The sequence below is a fragment of the Podarcis erhardii genome (genome assembly GCF_964252035.2).
Source record: "Podarcis erhardii genome assembly, chromosome: 1".
Lineage (NCBI taxonomy): Eukaryota > Metazoa > Chordata > Lepidosauria > Squamata > Lacertidae > Podarcis > Podarcis erhardii.
The window spans coordinates 37,621,558-37,644,150 of NC_138497.1; the positions used below are offsets into that span (position 1 = coordinate 37,621,558).

General features: G+C 41.8%; 1 long non-coding RNA gene across 1 annotated transcript in view; it reads left to right on the forward strand.

Annotated features, from left to right (window-relative positions):
• Window positions 1-14,727, forward strand: part of LOC309345093 — a 123,531-nt gene extending 108,804 nt beyond the window's left edge. Inside the window, exons 3-4 of the long non-coding RNA XR_014158002.1 lie at window positions 3,297-3,409; window positions 14,478-14,727. This is a non-coding gene — a long non-coding RNA (uncharacterized lncRNA). The remainder of the gene's footprint in view (window positions 1-3,296; window positions 3,410-14,477) is intronic.
• The last annotated feature ends 7,866 nt before the right edge of the window (window positions 14,728-22,593 follow it).

The following is a 22,593-nucleotide window of genomic DNA, read 5'->3' on the forward strand; positions in this document are numbered from 1 at the left end:
CCATGTATGACGTGTGGGCTGCATTCAGTTTGGTGGCTCTCAGCTTGTGGAGGCCTGATGTAATTTTATCTGTGCATGTGGCTTATCAGTGGGCTTGGTGCACAGTGTACTTTAAACATTCAGCTTCAAAGTGATCTTTTATTCAGGTAGTGCATGAATGGGGCAATGAATACAGAAAAAAGATAGCCAAATCCTTGAAACATTTAATTTGATCTCCCACATTTTTAATTAGGACTTGCTTCAAATTAAGTATGCTTGGGATCACAATGTTTATTTTCAGTTTTAACGATCTTAGTCGTTAACCCATTTATATATAAAAAAGAAAATGTCTCCAAAGCAGCTCATTTTGTGCTTCTTTTATTTGCAATTCCATACATTTTCAAACAGGGACATGGTAACACGGAAATCCAGGTTATGCTGTGCTTCTCTTGCTCTCGATTCCAAGAAAATTATCAAAAATCCAACTGTCCTTTATCTTTTTAGCACAGGCTTCATTAATTAATCCTTTTTATCTCTGACACTAACAAGAAAATCTTAGCCTAGAATTCTGGTATCCACTTGAAATGAATTCTGATTATGCCCTTGCCTTGCATATTTTAACAAATCCTTTGTTGACTACATACTTATTAAATGAAGGTACATTTTACAAATTTTCTACATTTGTTGCAATGAAATTGACAGAGGAGAGTTTGCTCTTTTATTATTATTTTTTGGCTATTTAAAACAGAATAATATTTTAAGATACAAAAATAAAATAAGTAACCTATTTAAGCTTCCACCCGCCCAAACCATACAGAAAAGCATACATAGTGATGTGATGATGAGCAGAAAATTTAATCAGGGTCCATTTGTAAGATATCTTCTTTTATATTTTTTGGAGGCATATTATTCAAGTCTAGTTGTTCTTCAAATGATATTAAGTTCTCACCTCAACATTTAAGACAGAATCCCAAAGAAAGGCTGATTCCACATAAGATTGAAGTCCCCAATCCATGAATCCCTTTGAACTATTGGGATTTAATTCAAAGTATAAGAAAGCCACCATATCAGGATTGGAAATACCCCCCAATGGTGCCCAAATAGCTTATTTTGATTCTTATATACTTTTTAAAATTCCAAAATGTTGTTGTTTAGTCGTTTATTCATGTCCGACTTTTCGTGACCCCATGGACCAGAACATGCCAGGCACTCCTGTCTTCCACTGCCTCCCACAGTTTGGTCAAACTCATGCTGGTAGCTTCGAGAACACTGTCCAACCATCTCATCCTCTGTCATCCCCTTCCCCTTCTGCCCTCCATCTTTCCCAACATCAGGGTCTTTTCCAGGGAGTCTTCTCTTCTCATGAGGTGGCCAAAGTATTGGAGCCTCAGCTTCAGGATCTGTCCTTCCAGTGAGCATTCAGGGCTGATTTCCTTAAGAATGGATAGATTTGATCTTCTTGCAGTCCATGGGACTCTCAAAAGTCTCCTCCAGCACCATAATTCAAAAGCATCAATTCTTCAGTGATCAGCCTTCTTTATGGTCCAGCTCTCACTTCCATACATCACTACTGGGAAAACCTTTAAGTCGCAAGAAGCAGGCGTCTTTTAATTTCGTGACTGCTGTCACCATCTGCATTGATCATGGAACCCAAGAAAGTAAAATCTCTCACTGCCTCCATTTCTTCCCCTTCTATTTTCCAGGAGGTAATGGACCCAGTGGCCATGATCTTCATTTTTTTGATGTTGAGCTTCAGACCATATTTTGCGCTCTCCTCTTTCACCTTCATTAAAAGGTTCTTTAATTTCTCCTCACTTTCTGCTGTCAAGGTTGTGTCATCTGCATTTCTGAGGTTGTTGATATTTCTTCTGGCAATCTTAATTCCGGCTAGGGATTCACCCAGCCCCGCCTTTTACATGATGAATTCTGCATATAAGTTAAATAAGCAGGGAGACAATATACAGCCTTGTCATACTCCTTTCCCAATTTCGAACCAATCAGTTGTTCCATATCCAGTTCTAACTGTAGCTTCTTGTCCAAAATATTATACTCACCTTAACGTCCCCAATCCATGAATGTGTTACTTAGTAAAAAAAAAACCCATTGAGCTGTTGGGATTTACTTCCAAGTAAAATCACTGGTTATAAAAACTGTTATAGCTTTATGTACTGTGAGTGTTAAAGTACAAAAAAAGAAGGAATCAAAGTTTAGAAGCAAATAAAAGTTGTTTTATTGAGTTTAGTTAATTGTATAACAGAAAAAACTTGTTTTTCATAAGCAATACTTCAATAATAGGTTCACTTTGATATACATTACAAATGGGAAATATTTGTTATAACCTGTCATATCCCAAAATAGGTCTAACAAACCATTTTTCATTTCCACTTGTTCACAAGGAGGATGCTTAGAGACCTGGCTTTGCTGACTGGATTCCTTAAGGCTGTGACTTCTTGAGGTGTTACTTCCAAACACTCCAGTGTGTATTTTGGTATTTGGGAGTGTATATTTTGCTCCTGTTCAGATGAGCCTGCTCCTATAACCACCTACTTTATAATGCCACCGAAGTGGGACCACCTCACACCTATGTCTTCCAAGGGGCAGTTTTGTCTCTCTCACCTGAGCCTCACCCCCTTACCTAAATGCCTTATGCCACACAATAGGAAAGCATTTTGATTCTGCAAGAGGTGGCTAGAGCTGCAAAGCAATCTCTGGGATGCTTAGGCGCCCTGACAGTTGCATGGGATCCCAGCTCCTTGAAATAAAAAGGCAGAAAACATGAGACACAACTCTAAAAGAGAAACTGGAAGTAGGAACTAAAGGCTAGGACGGAGGAAGCAAAAGGTGGGAGGAGAAACTTAACAGTGCCCCTCAGATACCATTGGACGGTGGTCAGCGTCTGAGTGCAAAAAAATTGATAAAACGCTACAAAACAAAGCAATATAAAATAAAAGGTTATAACTCATTGCTAGTGTTATAGCTGAATGTCGTTTGCCCTCTACATGTTGAAACCATTCCCAAATGCTCTCAACGTGTAGTAAAACCATCAATGTAGATGAGTCCCAACAGGCAGAACTGGTTGTCAGTTTAGGACAGTTTGAGATTTAGCCCCTGAGATGCCTCTGGGTTTCTGCTTGTCTTAAAAAAACACCCCCTCCCTTTTTTTTTATTTTAACAAGGCTAAGTAGATTGTCACGTGAAGATTGCCAATATGACTGTCATATTATCAGGTTGAACTAGGCAATATGACTCTTGTGATATATGGCTATATTAAGGAGGGAAATAGCCATGCTACATGGTGCTGTCTTTCTCTTTTTCAGCCTTCCACTGAAAACACATTCAAGAACTGATGGAGGCCTTGCAGTTCATCTCCATATTATGCAAACTGAAGGTGTTAGATGGAGATGATGGAATTCTGAGCTACTAGTCTGGGGTATGTGTGAAAGATTTATATGCTGCTCATGTTATAAAATATCAGACCAATGTACAGAAAAACATAAAATAAGCACCAGAAATATAACAGTGAAAATAACAGAGCAACACCAGTGAACAATGATAAATGAAGAATAAGTAAAAATGTCATTGAGGAAAGGCTTGAGTAAATTAATAGGACAAGCATGCATCTGAAAGAGAAGGCATGCTCCAACAATCTAACTGCCTCTTGGAGAATCCCACATTAAAGAAGCCAAAATGGGGAAAGGCCATAGCTCAGTGGTAGAGTGTCTGCCTTCCTTGCAAGCAGAAGGTTCCATGTTCAATCCCTGTCATCTCCAGGTAGGGTTGGGAAAGCCACTGTAAAGTAGAGTAGTGTTTTCAGCTTAGCGAGACATTGCTCCCCACCCCCCAAGAGGGAAGCAGGAGACAATAAAAGATTTACAAAGATCTTCGCAAGAGCATTGTTCCTAAACCAGGATATTCCCCCGCCTCCTTGGTGATGAGATAACTCCTGGTCTTCAACTGCTGTTGCTTCATTTAGGGATAGGTCATTACTCTGAATACTTTGAGGCATCAATAATGTATAATACATCCAGACTTACATGGATATTTGTCCATTCCTACTCACTTCTAACAAAAACCGACAAGAATGTCACATTTCATCAGGCCATCTCACATTTTACCAGGAGACAAGAGCAAATATCAGATAATTAAGTTCAACGCAACAGGTTGGGAGAAAAAATTGCAGCGATGCAATGCTTGACATGGCAAGGGAATGAAAGCTGACTATTTGGCCCAAATAGCATTTTCTCACCTTATTCCTATGCCTCTCCCATTCCCAATGTGATTGTGATGCAAATGTGTTGTGGATATTGTGCAGAAAAAGATAGCCAACAGCACCAGAAAAATAAACTATCTTCTTTGTTTCCCAGGATGAGTAACAAATGAGAGAGCTAGTTCAGGGGAAAATGTTTCTGCTTTGGACAAAAGACAAATGGCAACATGAGACAAACTAGGCAGCAACCTTAACCCAAATGAGACCATTGCTCCACTGAGCTCAGGATTTTCTTCTCTGGCTGGCAAAAACCCTCAGAAGTCCTTCCCATCCTTACCAAGGAATATCAAGGATTGGACCAGAGATTTTCTGTGAATGTGTAAATCACAAGGTGTATATCCAAGCTGAATCATAGAATCATAGAATCATAGAATCATAGAATCATAGAATCATAGAATCATAGAATCATAGAATCATAGAATCATAGAATCATAGAGTTGGAAGAGACCACAAAGGCCATCGAGTCCAACCCCCTGCCAAGCAGGAAACACCATCAGAGCACTCCCGACATATGGTTGTCAAGCCTCTGCCTAAAGACCTCCAAAGAAGGAGACTCCACCACACTCCTTGGCAGCAAATTCCACTGTCAAACAGCTCTTACTGTCAGGAAGTTCTTCCTAATGTTTAGGTGAAATCTTCTTTCTTGTAGTTTGGAGTGATTGCTCCATGTCCACTTCTCTGGAGCAGCAGAAAACAACCTTTCTCCCTCCTCTATGTGACATCCTTTTTTATATTTGAACATGGCTATCATATCACCCCTTAACCTCCTCTTCTCCAGGCTAAACATGCCCAGCTCCCTTAGCCGTTCCTCATAAGGCATCATTTCCAGGCATTTGACCATTTTGGTTGCCCTCCTCTGGACACGTTCCAGTTTGTCAGTGTCCTTCTTGAACTGTGGTGCCCAGAACTGGACACAGTACTCCAGGTGAGGTCTGACCAGAGCAGAATACAGTGGCACTATTACTTCCCTTGATCTAGATGCTATACTCCTATTGATGCAGCCCAGAATTGCATTGGCTTTTTTAGCTGCCGCGTCACACTGTTGGCTCATGTCAAGTTTGTGGTCAACCAAGACTCCTAGATCCTTTTCACATGTACTGCTCTCAAGCCAGGTGTCACCCATCTTGTATTTGTGCCTCTCAATTTTTTTGCCCCAGTGCAATACTTTACATTTCTCCCTGTTAAAATTCATCTTGTTTGCTTTGGCCCAGTTCTGTAATCTGTCAAGGTCGTTTTGAAGTGTGATCCTGTCCTCTGGGGTGTTAGCCACCCCTCCCAGTTTGGTGTCATCTGCAAATTTGATCAGGATGCCCTTGAGTCCATCATCCAAGTCATTGATAAAGATGTTGAATAAGACCGGGCCCAAGACAGAACCCTGTGGCACCCCACTAGTCACTCTTCTCCAGGATGAAGAGGAACCATTGATGAGCACCCTTTGGGTTCGGTCAGTCAGCCAGTTACAAATCCACTGAGTGGTAGCATAGTCAAGACCGCATTTTACCAGCTTCTTTACAAGAATATCATGGGGCACCTTGTCAAATGCCTTGCTGAAATCAAGGTAGGCTACATCCACTGCGTTCCCTTCATCTACCAGGCTTGTAATTCTGTCAAAAAATGAGATCAGGTTAGTCTGACATGACTTATTTTTCAGAAATCCATGCTGACTATTGGTGATCACAGTATTCCTTTCTAGGTGCTCACAGACTGTTTGCTTAATGATCTGCTCCAGAATCTTCCCTGGTATTGATGTCAGACTGACTGGGCGGTAATTATTTGGGTCCTCTCTTTCCCCCTTTTTGAAAATAGGGACAACATTTGCCCTCCTCCAGTCTGCCGGGACTTCGCCTGTTCTCCAGGAATTCACTGCCAGTGGTTCTGAGATCACATCTGCCAGTTCTTTTAATACTCTTGGATGCAGTTCATCTGGCCCTGGAGACTTGAATACATCTAAACTAGCCAAGTATTCTTGTACTATCTCCTTAGTTATTCTGGGCTGTGTTTCCTGTGCTGAATCATTTGCTCTAAGTTCTTCAGGTCGGGCATTGTTTTCTTTATCGGAGAAGACTGAGGCAAAGAAGGCATTGAGGAGTTCAGCCCTTTCTGTGTCCACTGTTTGCATTTCACCATCTTCTCCTCTGAGTGACCCCACTGTTTCTTTGTTCTTCCTTTTGCTACGAACATACCCATAAAAGCCTTTTTTGTTGCTTTTAACCATTCTGTGCTTTAGCTTTTCTGACTTTGTGTCTACACGTGCTGGCTATTTGTTTGAATTTCTCTTTGGTGGTTTCCCCCCTTTTCCATTTTTTGTACACATCCTTTTTTAATCTTAACTCAGTTTTAATCTTAACTCAGTTAAAAGTTCTTTAGATAGCCACCCTGGCTTCTTTAGGCACCTTCCATGTTTCCGTCTCATTGGTATTGCTTGAAGTTGTGCTTTTACTATCTCCCTCTTAACAAACTCCCAGCCATCATGAACTCCCTTTCATTTTAGTATTACTGTCCATGGGATCTCACCCAGCACTTCCCTAAGTTTTATGAAGTCGGCTTTCTTAAAGTCAAGAAATTGAGTCCTAGTATGCTTGGCTGCTCCTTTCCGCTGTATAGTAAACTTCAGAAGAGCATGATCACTCGCGCCTAATGATCCTTCCACTTCTACCCCACTAACCAGGTAATCAACATTGGTTAGGACCAGATCTAAAGTGGCTGTTCCTCTTGTTGCTTCTCCCACTTTCTGGACAACGAAGTTGTCTGCAAGGCCAGTGAGGAATCTGTTTGACCTTATGCTCTTGGCTGAGTTTGACATCCAGCAAATATCCGGGTAATTGAAGTCCCCCATTACTACTATCTCCCTTCCTTTTGCATGCTTGGCCATCTGTTCCAGGAAGGCATCATCTATGTCCTCTGTTTGGCTTGGGGATCTATAGTAAACTCCCACAATGAGGTCACTGTTATTCTTCTCTCCCTTAATTTTGACCCAAATGCTCTCACTTTGGCTTTGTGGTTCTAAATCTTGGATCTCTTCACAGGTATACACATCCCTGACATATAACGCCACTCCTCCTCCTTTCTTGTCTGGTCTGTTTCTCTGAAATAGATTGTATCCCTCCATTATTACATTCCAGTCGTGGGACTTATCCCACCAGGTTTCAGTGATGCCTATTATGTCATATTTAGTTTGCTGTACCAAGAGCTCAAGCTCATCTTGTTTATTTCCCATGCTTTGCGCATTAGTGTACAGACATTGAAGTCCATTAATCATTCCCCCGTGTCTCTTATTTAAGGATTTTTTCCTCCCACCACTAGGTCTGCGTGCTGTTTGCTCCATTTGGTCTATGACATTTGGATGATCATCTTCATCAATTGATAGACTCCTACCTTCAGGAGCACTGTCTCCCTCCCCCACATTAGTCAGTTTAAAGCCCTCCTGATGAGGTTTCTGAGATTTTTGGCAAAAACATTCCTCCCAACCGTTGTGAGGTGCAGCCCATCACTTGCCAGAAGTCCATCTTCAAGAAACTGCAGTCCGTGATCTAAGAATCCAAACCGTTCCTGTTTACACCATTTGCGAAGCCAGCTGTTCACTTCCACTATTTTTCCCTCTCTCCCTGGGCCACGTCGTTCAACTGGGAGGACAGATGAGATGACAATTTGTGCATTTAATTGCTTCAATTTCCTGCCCAGAGCCTCATAGTCTCTTTTGATCTTCTGGGGGCTATTGCTTGCAGTGTCATTGGTTCCCACATGAACCAAGAGGAAGGGGTATTTGTCAGTGGGTTTTATGATTCCTTGCAGTCGTTCAGTTACATCTTGGATCTTAGCCCCGGGGAGACAGCACACTTCCCGAGACATCTTGTCAGGCCCACAGATCACTGCTTCTGTTCCCCTCAGTAGGGAATCCCCTATCACCACTACACGCCTCCTCTTAGGTTTGGTCGGGGTTCTTCCGTGAGCTGTGCATTCCAAGGTCACCTGCACATTCTGTGAGGACTGACTTTGCTGCTCGTCTTCATATACCTGATCGACTGTAATGAGGGAGAGATCCTCAAATGGAGTCTGCTCTTCGTCTTCCATGCTAGGGGAGAGGACCTCAAAGCGATTGTGTATTTCTAAACAATCAGAGTGAACCCTGGGCCTCCTACTTCTTTGAGTCATGTTTCTCCATATATCTGGCTCCTGTGTTGGTGAACTAGCCTCCTTCTCAGGGGAGTCCCCTGTCTCCTCCTTGGTGGAGACGGTGTGCTCTGTTGCTTCCAAGAAGAGCTCCAGCTCTCTAATTCTTTGGAGCGTAGCTGCACGTTCCTCCAGTTGCTGGACTTTGTCTTTTAAGAGGGCAATCAACATGCAATTGCTGCAGGTAAAGCTGCCTGCAGCCTTTGGCAAGATGGCAAACATTGCGCAGGCGACTGCAGCTGGAACTGCTTCCTGCAGGTCTGCCTCTTACACAGGGGTGCCATCTTGAATAAAATATTGTGGGGGCCCAGGTAAGCCTCGCCCAGCATAATTGATCACAACATGGTCCCTAGGAGTTGGCTCCTATGCTCTTACAGGAACTGAGTGCAACAGCCGTCTCCACACTTGTTAAAGGTATGCTGTCTCTGACAGTGGAGGAAGACCATTAATTTTGTGGTTCCACTGGCAGCCTTATCCTTCATGAATTTGCATACTTTTAAAAAAGCCATCCAAGTTGGTGGTCATCACCACACAGCTCCACTTGACTACTAAAGCAATTCTCACCTGCCCTAGCTGTACTGAACTCTGTGACCTCTGTCCTGCCCTTAGGCATCTTCTTCATTGCTGTCTTGGGCCCAGAAGTTAAACAGGGAACTACTGCATAGGTTGGAGTATTGCAATAACATGCCCCAAAGAACTCATTTGGATCAGAAAGTGGGAGTCCACATTTCATATCTGCTGAAACTTCTTGAACTGGCAGCCATCACCTAGAACAAGTTTAGTAATTTAGCCATGGCTATGAAGATCTATGTGATGGTTGCTAGCTTCGATCAGATGGAGAAGAAAAGATTTGTATTTCTTCATTTTAAAGAATTTTAATGTCACACTTCAAACATATTCCCAAGGCAGTTTACACACCGAAGGAAAGAAAAACAATTAAAATGTAAATACAGTTGAGCATGTCCTCAAACAGGTTAATACATTTCTTCATGTTGATTAGTGGTAGAAATTATACTGATATGTATGCAGAGAACTATGAATACTGATAATGGAACTATGACTGCTATCAGGGAATGTCTGTTATTATGCAATTAGCCTTCTTTGCTGTTTAACGATACTTGAAGTAGACCTTGACAAACTTTATATTCTGTTCCAATTGTGGCATTGTTTCAGTTTAATCTTTTAAAATATTTTTTAGCTCAAATTCTCATTTACCAAGGTCAGAGGGGGTTTCAACCCAGTTCTGGGGAAAATATTCTATGGATATATAGTGACCATTTTATGCACCCCACCTTGAATGTGAATTCCTTAGAAACATTCTGTTTCTTAATTTTCTGGTAGCTCTTTTCTCCATTACCCCATAGCTATTCATTACTTGATGTGCCAATGCCTGTCACAACTCCTCCTATGGGATAACCGTGTCTTAATATTTTAGCAACAGCGCTGTGGTGTAATTATCTTTAAATAATTCAGCATGTATTTCATCCATGTGGAAGCTATCCAATCAATCAAAGGAAGAAAACACATTTTCTGTCAAACTTTAAGCCCTGCACAATATCTTTTTTGTTACGTTTGACTTCTCTGGACCTACACGTCACAACATTTTCTTTTCCATATCTCCAGTAAGGCTGGGCTTTTGGTGGTGGTGGTAGTAACACAAAATCACATAGTGCTTTAGGTAAAAAGTGAAACTTACGGGAAGTGGATTGAGTTCCACTGAAGAAATGTGATTGTTGCCTACTTACATCAAGTGTGATTTTAGCACTTGCCCTTGATACCAGTTCCCAGTGCTTTGGATACGGAATATAGAGCGAAGCTTTTTTTAGTTAGCTACTGATGATAAGACTGCATTAGTTGCCTTGGGCTGCATCTTTTCATTTCTTACTTTAATCAGGTCACCATGCAAAAATTATATATATATAGATGTAAGGCATATTAACCCCTGCTAGAGAGGTAAGGTAGAATGCATGGTGTGGAGAGCTCTGTACACACAGAGAAAAAGAAAAAAGAAACCAGATTTTCTTAGTAAAGTACGTAAGTTCAGGCCAGATCTCAACTTTGGATTTGTATGCATATTATTAATAATAATTACACTTGCTAGCCGCTTTTATTTTTTACAGAAAGTAAATTCAAAGCAACGTGCAATGTGACAAAAAAATTCAAAATCAATGTAAAACTAAAACAGAATAAAAGCTTAAAATGTCCACATTCATAAAAGGCAGTCAAACACATCCCACCCCCTAAGGATCTTAAACTTTACACATTAAAAGCCAAAAGCCTGGTTGAAAACAGACATTGTTGCCTGGTGCCTAAAAGTAGCCAGGCTAGTGCTAGGCATGCCTCCCCTTTGAGCCTCAAGCAACAGTGATGGATCCAGAAGTACTTACAAGTTATGCACCTTCAGAGGGAGTGTAACCCATGCAGAGCAGAGCACATTCCATTCACCTGGTCTATGGAACCACCCACTAACAGTGCTCAGTTTTGTTTGGATTGGTCCAAACACCATTGCCACATCTGCAGATGTGGAGGTGATGTAGAGTTCTGTGTCACCAACATATTGTTGCTAGTGCACTCCAAAATTCTAGATGACCTCACTCAGTGGTTTCAGGTAGCTGTCAAACAGTATGGAATCCCACATGGAAGGCTACATGGAGTCAAACAATACTCCCCAAGCACTGCCCTCTGAAAATGACCATCCAAGTAGGATTGGAACCATGGCAGAGCAGTGCCACCCAATCATAGCTCAGAGAATTTCTTGTATTTCACATCTCCTAATCTTAAGTAAAGGTAAAGGTACCCCTGCCCGTATGGGCCAGTCGTGACCGACTCTAGGGTTGCACGCTCATCTCGCTCAAGAGGCCGGGAGCCGGTGCCGTCCGAAGACACTTCCGGGTCATGTGGCCAGTGTGACGAAGCTGCAACTGGCGAGCCAGACCAGTGCCGCACACGGAAACACCGTTTACCTTCCCGCTACCTTCCCTATTTATCTACTTGCACTTAGGGGTGCTTTCGAACTGCTAGGTGGGTAGGAGTTGGGACCAAACGACGGGAGCTCACCCCGCCGCGGGGATTTGAACCGCCAACCTTACGTTCAGCAAGTCCTAGGCACGGAGGTTTTACCCACAGCGCCACCCGCGTCCCTCTCTCCTAATCTCAAGCATGTGTAAAAAGGTAAAGGGACCACTGACTGTTAGGTACAGTCGCGGATGACTCTGGGGTTGCGGCGCTCATCTCGCTTTACAGCTTCCGGGTCATGTGGCCAGCATGACTAAGCAGCTTCTGACTAACCAGAGCAGCGCACAGAAACACCGTTTACCTTCCTGCAGGAGCAATACCTATTTATCTACTTGCACTTTGACATGCTTTCGAACTGCTAGGTTGGCAGGAGCAGGGACCGAGCAACGGGAGCTCACCCTGTCACGGGGATTCGAACCGCCGACCTTCTGATCGGCAAGTCCTAGGCTCTGTGGTTTAGACCACAGCGCCACCCGTGTCCCATGTGTACTCCCATGTTATACTTTAAACATTCATCCTGTAGTCCCCATATTCTATCATAACTAAGCTTGTGTGTCACTGAAATGAATGCATATCCCTCTGCTCCTTAGCTCTACCTCATGTTCTCTCATCTCTGTGTTGTGGTTTAAACTGTACACCTCTCATGGTAGGGAATGGTGATCTTATACTTAGTAAAGTGCCATTCATAGTACGGTGCCACATACTTTGTAAAGAGTCACATATACCAACATACATTGGTATATAAGGAAGTGATAAACTCATACAAAACAAAACTATAATTACTGTGCTAGATATAAGATGTGGGAGAAAACCAGATGCTCTCTCTTCCCATATGATTCTCATACATGGACCTTTATGTATGATGCGGGAATCATCCCATAGCAAAAACTGCTGTGTTACAATGCAGTGGATGAACAGGCAATCGACTTTTGGTTCAATCCATGCCCAGCTGTGATAGTTGCAAGGTGGTGGTCTGACCTTGTGCACTCCACCACCTTTCCCCCGGATATCATTGTCCATTCAGGTTAGCACAGAAGCACAGACCATGCAACTGCATAAACAGCAGATTATAGAAAAACCCTGCTTCTAAAAACTCAAGCTGGGTGACTGGGCAGTTGTAAAGCACAGCACTGTTAAATCTTCAGCAAACTGTCTCGGTACTATGGAGCAACAGTGCCAACAGCTCCTGTGAGTTTGGTCCAGAAAGAAACTTATCTTTCCCTAGGTGCTGCATGCAAGTGCTGTGTAATAATCCTCTAATTGTGGGTTACAGCTCACCTACTTGCTGACAATCATATTGCAAAGGGGGAAATTTACAATTGCAGAAAGCCGTATGTAATATGCGTCCCCTGCTGATATGATATTTCCAACCAATCTTATATTTAGCTTTAAAATGATAGCAGTGTTTTTGGGCAACCTAAAAATATTTTATGATGACCCATTTCTCTACCGAAATCTCTCTGGAACCACCTTGGCTTCACCTTCGTAGCCTCCCCACTGACATTCCCATCACATTTCCAGTTCCTCATTTCTCCCTCAATTGCACTTTTATTTGGTTTCACTGTAGGATTTAAGACATCTGGAAAGGGACTATACCACTTTTATGTCCAAAACAGTTTCTGGAACTTGGCTGTCATAAACTAAGTGCTGGATCATTGCAAGATGGCTGAACTAGTCTGGTCAAGCTTTCCTGGTCCATAGTTGTATCAGTTACAGCTGGTCAAAGGTGCTTCTAGCTGCTGAGGCCTCCTAGGCATCCAGTGGCAAAGTATGATGGACTAACTGACCCATCCAGGCAATTGACAAATTTCCTGGACACTGTCAGGGAGCTGTCAGCAGCTCCTGGTTGGTTGCCAGGAAAGTATAAAGACAAGGAAAAGTTTCTTACCGTTCTTTTTTATTTCAGTCTTTACACAGAGAGGCTGTAGAACCCAGCCTCTTGGATAATGGCATTGTCCTGAGTGAATCTCCATCCCTTGTCCAACTTCTTCATTCATCATTCTCATCATCTCCGCTATGGATGCCACTAAGTGCCCTCTGTCTTTGAGCTCTTTGCTTTCCTACTTTTAAGGCTCCCTGGATTCTGGTAGATGGAGGGTCTGGAATGCTTTCTAATGACAACGTGTCAGCTGGATGTTGTCCTGGCTCTCCCATGATTTCCCAACTTTTCTCCTCATCTGCTTTTTAGCTGCTACCTACCTCCAACCCCTGTTGTAAATCTATACTGTCTTCCTCTTCCTCCTCCCTGGAAGGGTCAGGATGGGGAGGTGGTCTCCACCATTTCTCCTCTGCCCAGTCCCTGACATCCACAGAAACTATCCATCCACAGTACCCCTGTCTTGCCAGGAATCAAGCTCAGCTACTTTCCTCTCACCCATTCCACCACTCAGTCCAGGGTCCACACAACCTCTCCTAATTCAGATGCAATGGAGAGACAGAGTTGAGTGCTACCAGAGATCTCATGGCAGCTTGCCCCCCCAACTCCTGATGACTGCTCTCAGCAGCTTCATTTAGGTATTAAATAGCACTGGGGATGGAATAGTGCTCTGAGGAACCCTGCAACACAAATGCCAGGGGGCCAAAAGACAATCATACAATGCTACTCTCTGGACTCAGTCCCATAGGCAGGAGTGGCACCACCATAGCACAGGGCCCGCAGTTTTCATCCCACAGAGCCGTTCTGGGAAGATATCCTGGTCAATGGAATTGAAAGCCACAGAGAGATCTAGAAGCTAATAATCTGATAAGAAAACATGCACCTGCACACATAGGAGAGGCTCATAGATTGAACAAGAGCTTTGCTTATTTTTGCTGTAGCCATTTCCATTACTGAAGAACAAGCTTGTGGAACATCACTTGCTTGCATCAGTTCCCGCTACTGACCATAAGCAAGTCTCTTCAGTGGTGGGAACTGATGCAAGCAAGCAGGTGATGCTCCATTCATTCATTCATTCATTCCATCCATTCCATTCCATACATGAGTGCTCCAATTTTAGACCCTGTCCTTTAGTATTAAAACATCTAGTTTTTCTTTCTTTTTTTACAGCGCATCACTTACTAATACACTCCAGATGCCTAATAGAGATCTAGAGAATTAATGGAATGGTTGCATCCTTTGTCATTGAACTCTGCAGGTCATGTTCTTTACCTTTAGTCCGACACTAAAGTTATTTTGTGCCTCTGTCTGTTTTGAGAGACAGTGGAAGAGTGCATCATCGGAAGTAAAGTCAAACCATTGGAGAGTTACATTGCCTGCTGTGGCTGTAGAGACCAAAGCACTTGGATCAGATTAAGGCATCCTGTTTTGATTGTGCAGATGCACCATGGCATTTTTTTCCTCTCCGTGCTCCTCCCAGCGGTCAACATTCAAGCAAACAAAAAGCCCTGTGCCAAGTTGACCAGAGGTAGGGCAGATATTTTAAAACAATCTGGTTGACCCTCATCTTTTGAAGAGGTGAGCCATTAAGACTGTGTCTCCCTCTCCTATTTTAAAATGTTTGGTTTTCTGTTGAGTAAATTTTCTTTGCTTTTGCTTCTGCAGTTACACTGAGTCAGGTTATTATTTTCTGTAACTTGATCCCTCCTGACTAATCAAGATTCTATCTCCAGGAAAAATACTGTGACTTTAATAACGAGTGGAAGAAAAATGTGATTGGATATGGAATTTTTAATATTCTTTCCCATTCTCTTTCTTAATTATGCCATGTTTCTTATTCATTATGTACAGCTTTTATCATAAAGTGGGCAATTATTGGTTTCTAATATCATGTAATATAGTATGGTGTTCCAGTTCTCACCAGGGCTCAGCCTCGGGAATTGTTATTAATGCCATACCTCAGTCCTGGAATATATAAAGCAAAACAGAGCCCTAAATATGCATAGAATAGTTATTTATTTATTTTAAAATTTATTCTCTCTCATACCTTTGGCACGGGGGGAAGACCCATGGTTTGGGGTATGGTGCAAATACTTTGCAGGTAGAAGTTCTCCGATTCCTCACCATCTTCACCATCTGCTCTCCATCTGTGTAGACAACATTGTGCTAAATGGACCATGATCTGACTATGAGGCAGCTTCTAATGGCAGCTTTCAGGGTGGCTAACAAACACCACCATTTTTAAGAACAAATCAATAAATCACATGTAACAGGAAACACAACAAAATCAATCAGTGCCAGATGAGGCAGAAGAAAGATAATCATGTACAATGGTTTAGAACAGGGGTACTTAATCTGCCCCCCTGTTGTTGGTGGATTCCAGCTCTCATCAGGGATAGCAGGCATGGCCAATGAACTGGGGTGATAACTTGCATGAGCAAGGGGTGTGCCGGGTGTGCCCAGGTGTACCCTATTTTAAATGATCTGCCCTGCCTCTGGTCAACTTGACACAGGTCTTTTTTCTTTGCAAGAAAAAATTCCTGTTTTGGTTTCTTGACCACTCTTTTTGTAGCCAATTTGTTAGCTTTTTGCCTCTTTATCTCTTCCTGCACACTAGTTAAACCTTACATGCGAGTCTGTGTATGAGTGTACATTTTAACTATTTGTGTACATTTGTACACAGATCACGCACTTATTGAATGTAACATATGAACCCCCATGAAGTGTGTCTTTCCATTTGCAGCCCATTGCATTTCAGAAGTAAGGTACAGGTATTTATAAGCACTTTTTTTTTTTTTTTGCCAACCACCTTCCATTGATGAATGATAAAGATCTCCTTCCTACATGGTAGAGTGGCTGGTGACCAAGAGAACCTGAAAGAGAGATAACTTGTTTGTTGGAGTCGTGCAGTCACCTGTATGGGTTATATGGGCCATCCTTGCTACAATCCATCCCTAGACACCCAAAATTAAAAGGAAACTTTCTCACCTCAAATACTGCTTTCAAGCAGCTCTGAACTTCACTTAAAAATAAATAAATAAATGGGTAGAAAAAGAGCAATATCTGTGTTACTGTCTGTGGCTGAAGCTTCTGCCCTTTAAAACACTAAGCCGCCCTAATAAACTGGGGCTTACTTAGGAAATTCTATTAGGCCATTTAACTGACGAGCAGATGAAGTCTGTCAATGATTATGACGAAAATTGCTGAAAGTCTGTCAAATCAAGAGGCCAGGACTAGAGCAATTTTATCTCTATTACCCTACACCGTATTGATTTTAAAATGTATACAGATACAGAAAGGGAAGCTTAAGGCTGCTCAGCCTCAGTGGAAATCATTCTTCTGTTCATTACAAACTGTCTGAGTTTAAGTTGATTAGACCTCAAAGGAAAGAGAGGGGAGATTTTTATGGTAATACCTTTTCTGTAGGTTATCAAAACAGCTCGAAATCTGGTTATGCACACAACACAGTCTCTGCAAAAGGCTTATTGTGAACCAGATTAAAACCAGTATATAGAAGACTTAATGAATGAGGGTGTTACACTTTAGCAGTTGTTGTTGTTGTTTCTTTCTTTTTTTTTTTTTTAAACCTCAGCATATTAAATTCTCTTGGGGTCACCCTGTCAGTGTCAATTCTTTGGCCTGGATTTAGTTGAATCAATCCTAATTGAAATTCTGCACAGGTCCAGTATTCTGTGGAGATTGCAGATGAATGACAGTGCAGTGGCAGGAAAGATAAATATGCTGGCAAATGAGATCCAGGATCTCTACAGAGGATGGAATAAATTACTTTACCAATAGAGTGGAGGTAATATGTTGGAAGGAAGAAAGTGAAATCGAAGCGAGCTTAATACCTGTTTGTTAAAGGCAGGGGGTGGGTGGGAGGGAGAACACATAGTTAAGATTTACTTAAAATAGAAATTGTTGTACATACAGCATTAAGCCCTCTTTTTCATTGCTTTTATATGATGAAAAATGATTACTGCACACACTTTAATTTCATTTCATGCAAGAGGCAGCTTGCATGGATTGGAATTCATGTTGCATTCGACTTGTAGCTCAAGGCTCTCCAGAAACTGTGGTCTAGCATATTGATCAGTCATTTGATAAATATACCAAATGACACACTGAGCTTAAGGTGCTTCATGCAAAATGTATTTAAATGACCTTGGCTAATTAGTGTGAATAGCTAGGAGGCACTCCTTTGTGAGTAAGAGTTGCACATTCTGAGTGCAAAGATTTAAGAGCTGGACAGAGTTAAAGTTAAACAATGGAAAGCAGCCAAATGGCTCACATAGAAATTCAGAGAGAGAGAGAGAGAGAAAAGGGCTGCTTTTCCATGTCCCCTACGGTGCGCCTGGAAATGTACCACAGAAAGGCAATTCTATCACTTCCCTCCAGAGATAATGTCATAAATCAGTTCCATCTCAGAAGCAGAATTTCCATATATTTGCTTTGATTTCCCTCTTTCAGGATGTCACCCTGTCACTCTCACAAGCAATCTCATCCTATCATACTACCCTAAATGCTACTTCATTATTGTTTCTTATTTATACAGTATTTTCTTTCCCATCATTACCACAAGACAAATTGCTGCACAACGTCATTTAGGAAATTGGCACAAGGACATCCAAAACATTCAGCTAAGTGTTCACTGAAATGGGAGAAATATTACCTAAGGTTACACTGGGATAGGGATGCGTATGTCGTACCCATGTCAAATTCATGCACCTTAGGAGCTTGAGATAACAAGACGTTTGAGTGTGGCTGTTACACTTTGCAGAAACGTGTTCCTAATTTCTGGTGAGTCTGATACTTGCTGAATGATTCCAAAAAGTGCTGTGTTGAAATCTATCAGCCACTGTGCAAGAGGCTTCCTTTTTTCTGTCTCATTCTCAGGGTGCTTGAGGTTCCCCCCCATTTTTTAGAATTTTAGTCACTGCAAGGTTTTGAGCTTACCTTATCATTCTGATACGGCCAAGGGTGGTGTATATGTTTTTCTTTCCAATAAATATTTTTCCAGCACTCTGCAGCCTCCCTGGCTGCCCACACTGTCTGATCTGAAAAGGCCACATCAGTGGAATTATCTCATGATGTCTTCCTTTAATTGAAGCAGGAACACCCAGGTAGGCTGCAGAGTGAAGACCACTGTTGATTATTTGTAGACGGAAAGAAAGGAGACACACACCCTGCACCCTACCCAATATAATTTCACCTAACTTTTCTCTCCCCTTTGATAATTTTCAAATACAATTTGTTTTCATACTAACTTGATGGGGGAATGATAACTGAAACACAGGAGAGATGATTTGCAGCACAGCACTAATTCAAGAAATGCAAACCTTGGAGATATGTCTTGACCAGTATTTGCAGAATACTCTATTAGCAGCAGCTTGTAGGATCTGACCTGAAGCTAGGGTTGGATTAACCTATAAATTTTGGTTCCTCTCTGTTTCTCATTCAAATTTAAAGTTCAGTTCGCCCCATTTTCATATCAGTTTTTGATTTTTTTAAAAGGCTTCATGAAAATTCATTTGCATTTTAATGGAAATTTATCTTAATATACATATCTGTATGCAAATTTGTTTAATATATACATCTTATTTTAGTGTATTTTTTATCTCTGTTGGAAGCCGCCCAGAGTGGCTGGGGAAACCCAGCCAGATGGGCGGGGTACAAATAATAAATTATTATTATTATTATTATTATCTTTGCAATGCAATGCTCCCCAATATAATGCATTTTAATGTTATTTTCGCTAATATATATGTTTTATGCACCTTTTACCCTAGTATATGCAATTTTTGGGGGTACACATTGAGAAAGGCTTTGCAAAATTTGGGGAAGTGTGAATCTTGGAGGATGCTATGTTTCACTTTTTGTATTTCCTTGGAAAGTGTGAATTAGGTAAATTAATCTTTGAATATGAACTGAATTGAATTTCTTCCCTCAGGCAACAAAATGTCTGGGGCCAGCCCTGAGTGTAACCAATTTTAGTCCTGCTCAAGAATTAATTCTGGGTTTAGGCGTACCAGCCAGACATCATTAAAGTACAGTACTGTAGCACAGTACCCATGGACTGCAAGAAGATCAAGCCTATCCATTCTGAAGGAAATCAGCCCTGAGTGCTCACTGGAAGGACAGATCCTGAAGCTGAGGCTCCAATACTTTGGCCACCTCATGAGAAGAGAAGACTCCCTGGAAAAGACCCTGATGTTGGGAAAGATTAAGGGCACTAGGAGAAGGGGATGACAGAGGACGAGATGGTTGGACAGTGTTCTTGAAGCTACAAACAGGAGTTTGACCAAGCTGTGGGAGGCAGTGGAAGACAGGAGTGCCTGGCGTGCTCTGGTCCATGGGGTCACGAAGAGTCAGACATGACTAAATGACTAAACAACAGCAACACTGTAGCACAGCAGATGAATTTGGGAAACAACAGTTAAAAAAACCAAAAATAAAAATTTGGACAATCTAGTTTGTCCATAGTAGCATAGCATCCCCCTCAGCCCAGGCATAGACGGGTCAAGTCAGACAGCTGTTCCAGCTTTCACAGGTTGGGAATGATGGTGTCAATAAATACACACATCTGCTGCCCATGTAGACAAAATATATTTGGCTTGCTGTATGCATCCCCGTCTGTTGGAATGGCAACTTGCCTGCTCGCAAGTTGTCAGGGCCTTGCCATATGGCAGAAATATCAGACAACGAAATGTTTATTTGGCCAGCATGTATTCCTGTCAAAGTGAACATTGCTTCCGCTGGAAGCCCGGTTGGTGTTCACGTTACCACTCTGTCACAATATACACTTCATATACACCTCTGCATAGTGCATGGTCGCCAGCCCATTGCTTGATGAGGGGGGATTCTTGTCCTGGACCAAATATATCACCTGTAATGAGGGTAATATATGGCATTTAATTATATTGACATTTTAGAATTCACTGTATGCTTAATTTTGATATTCACTTCAGAAATAGCATATTTTCTAAAAGTAACTAAAAACACTGTATTAGTTCTAATGTTGTGTTCAGTGCTGCCTGCACTGCAAGCTGCTGCCTCTTCCCAGTGATATTTTCTTACTTCTGTTTTTGCTGTCCCTGTTGCTCAGCTTGCATTATCTTAATTGCTGACTGTATCTTCTGAGGCATCTTATCCCTACACCCACCATTTCTGGTCAACACTCCCACATGCCATAGAGGCTTCTGAAAGTACTGGCAAGATGGACCTTGGCTCACTGTTCTTAGACAGAATGAAATGACTCCTTACGATACATGCCTCAAGGTTGAGCCACTAACTACTTTTGCCTGAGAGGCAGCATTAGTGCAAGTTCAAACACTGATGTGGCATTCAAGGGGGAGACTTTGTTTCTTGACCCGAAAAATCATCCTGAGAATGTCATTTTACTCATGCTGTTTCTTGTGGACATTGAAGTTTTGTTCAAGGGAGTCTTCAGCCACATACAAGACTACAGCCTTAATGAGAAGAAAGGTTAATAAAGCTCTATACTCAGTTCTGGGATTGACAGATGATCATGTCCTTCTGAGAACACGCCTGGGAACAGGCTAGGCCTATACATACATACATATATTTATTTGTATGATACCTTTCCATGGTTCAAACCATGGTCAAGGTGGCTTACAACATGAAAACAATACCTAAGTGCAATGTACAAAAGTAGTAATATACAATAAATAAAATATTAAAAAATACACAACCAAACTGAACAATTGCCACATAAATCACAAGATCTAAAATAAATATACAAAAAATCAACAACACTCCCCTCCGCCAAACAACACCCCAGCACAAGAGTCTGTCCAGCAGCCCTAGCGTTTGTAGCTAGAAGGTTTCTGCAACTGTGCAGTTGCCATTCTAGAGTTCTGGGATAGCATGAGGAGTTGTAGGACTCACACTTCAGAAGGTATGATGGCCCCACTTTCCTATTACAAGGGCTGAACACAATGAATCAATGTTACTTTGTTACTTTCAGAAATGTGTACGTGCTTTCATTGGTGATCACAGAAACCCCCATGGCCAACCACTTGAAAAAGGACTTCTTTTCTTGCATAGTTGTGTTTCTGAGATTTATCATTGAGTAATATAGCCTTAGATGCACCTATTCATCACATAATCTGATTGTAGGAATTTTCTAAATGCACCTAGAGCCATTTGTTTTATTGAATTTCCATTAAAGTTTGCATCAATAAAGCATCACAATGTGTGTACATTGTATTTGTTTGGCTTAATAATTTCCTTACCATCCTTTCCCATTCCCAACTCATTCCATGTGTTCTGTGGCATTGGACTGAAGATAATTTAAGTGGGGGCAAGTAGCATAACTGATAACACTGACAAAAAGTTCATAACAAATGGAACACACCCCCAAACATGCTACACTGAGCTCCTTAGGGATAAAAATGTTACTACACAATCACCTTCATCATCTTCATCATCATCATCAACAACAACAACAACTTGAATCCAACATTGCATGACTGGATGACAAGCTTGTACAATCTGTCCTTTCCCTTCTTCCTTACAGCCCCTACCCCACCGAAAAAAGCCCTTTCAAGTCAGGATGACCTTTTACACATAGTTTGTGTTCTCCCATTCCTACCACCTCTGAGTTGGATTACCTGGATGCACCATCAAACAGGCATGGCTGGGGAGCTGTCCAGCAGAACAGGGAGCAAGTCAATGACAAGCTTTGAAGAAGGAACAGGTGAGCAGAGCTGTCCAGCCAAGAAGTCACAATTGGAACACAAGGAGTTGAGCAGAAAGTGATCAGGGGCCCTGATGCCATTTCCCTTCTCAGAGCATTCTGATCTGCAGTTTGTTTAGGTACCTTCTTCCTTCTGAAAAAGGCTCAGACACAGAAGGCTTTGTGATGCTAGAAATATATTGCATCTTCTAGCCTGGTTTTCAGCTTGTCTCTTCTCCTAGGGTAATGGTGGAAAACCTGGAGCTGGGGCAAATGATTAGTCAGGTGGTATCAGACCTTCTGATTTTACAGACTTCTCAGTGGGAAGTCTTCTACTGTAACCACTTTGGAGTGTCCATTAGGCTATGTCACTCCCATTTATTCCTAGTATTTTCTGGTATTGGTAATGGAGTCATCCTCTAAGGAAGACATATTGTCCAATTTCTGGGCATGGACTAGACTTAACACATTCTAAGGACCTTAAAGGGGTTCCCTTGTACTGCTCATGGCTGCTGGGTTTGGTTAATACTGAAGAAAATGCTTGTTTGGAGGTTCTAGCAGGGGAGCGCAGCTATCGTATACCCTTGA